Genomic DNA, 1,721 nt, shown 5'->3' with positions numbered 1-1,721 from the left:
AAAATATGACTCAACTTCAAGTAGACTCAAATTATTTTCTTATTTCTTGGTGTATCTAATGCCTGACCAACTTATGAATTAAAGTGTCTGACAACCATATTCTTATTTCTCAGAGATAAGTTCTTTTGGGGCTATAGAGTACATCATAATTTGAATAATATGTAGAAGCCGATATCGGGACAATTATGGAGTTGCTTGATGATATTTCCCTTAGTGAGTTATGTAGCTGTTTTAGTTATTGCAGGCTGGTGATGACATTTTGCCATCACTTTTTGTAAAGTTTGATCCATTTCCAGCTCGATTCCATGTAGTTACTCGATTCAGCTGGTGCGGCATAAACACCACATTTGAAATACATGCTGCCTGCCTGGCCTCTATCATTCCCCTCATATTTTTGGATACCATTAATAAAAACTCTCTTTCCCTTCACCCACATCGTGGATAATGTTTACTCTGAACCACTTATCGTATAGATCAGTGGCCACCAGTTTAGAAGAATAATATCTCATGTCTCCATTGTAGATCCTTAGTTGCAGAGTGGTGGCTGCTTGGGCAGCACCAAGAATCTGTGCAATTGTGACACCGGAGGTCCCTTTGGGCACAAAAGCATGGCCTTCAAACTGCCAAACTCCTGATGTGTAGTCATATCCCTAGATCAGAACCCAAGAGATAAGTCAATACAAGGCACCCTTACTAGTGATTCACGATGTTTCCCATTTTTAAGAAACTATATTCACCAGAGGGAGACTCAAACAAACACACCAAAACAACAGCACACAGGAAAAAGAAAAAACTGGCCAGCTCAGGCAACAATGTTCCTCGAATGAAAGATATTGCCACCAAGACCTTTATGCAACATGTTATTAGAGAATACCATTCATACATAGTTTGAAAGTACCTAATAATTTTCATTTTGCAACCGGTCTAGTGGTGAGGCCTTGAAACTATGTTATCTATATTTTAACGCAGGGAGCTGCTATGTCTTTAATAAAAAGTTCACCAACAAAACTGCAAATTGACCAGAATTCGGGAAAGATGACAAAAATGGATGTAGAGAGGGAGAAAGAACTTACAGTTATCCGTACTTCAGTACGTGGCCGAGTCGGGCTATCAGGCTTGAAGGGCTTGTCGTTGTTGTAGACCCAAAACCTTCGAACTCCATTTTTGCAAGTGTAACGGTCTTCTAGGGGTACATCATATGGCTTCTGCAACACAAAGTTCTCTTCTGTAAGAGGCACTCGGGTGAATCCATCTGTAGGATCAGCACCACAAAGGTGGAGAGGCTCCCAGCTAGAACTCACAAGAAGCAATAATAGAGCTCTGTAGTAGAAATTGGTAATCATCATTTCCATGTTCTATCCTCTCTCTGTTTTAAATATTGGAGTTATTAGAAGCTGAAGATTTTAAAATGCCCACCATAACACCTCCTTTTATCGGTTTCAATTACCTATTCAATCATTATTATGCTTTTGAATCTCATAGAAGAACAAATTCAAGTCAAAGCTTAAATTGAGTATATTGCTAGTTAGGATGAGATTACTTAAATATGCCTCCAACTCTCACTTTTCTTTTGTTCTTCTTTTCCTCCGCAACCCAACTATAGCTCATTTTATATACAGCTGGCTAGATAAGACAACCTCACCGGCATGGCCAGATAGTATGTTAGACTTCTAGCTAGAAAGTCAAAGTCAAACATTGATGGAGCTTCTACCCACTAACAA

The 1,721-nt window shown here is 39.2% G+C and overlaps 1 pseudogene; it reads right to left on the bottom strand.

The window, feature by feature from the left end:
* Positions 1–265: 265 nt before the first annotated feature.
* LOC108979125 lies at positions 266–1,371 on the bottom strand (annotated as a pseudogene).
* Positions 1,372–1,721: the final 350 nt, after the last annotated feature.

This window comes from Juglans regia, chromosome 7 (assembly GCF_001411555.2).
Source record: "Juglans regia cultivar Chandler chromosome 7, Walnut 2.0, whole genome shotgun sequence".
Taxonomy (NCBI): Eukaryota; Viridiplantae; Streptophyta; class Magnoliopsida; order Fagales; family Juglandaceae; genus Juglans; species Juglans regia.
This window is presented reverse-complemented; position numbering and strand designations above follow the sequence as displayed.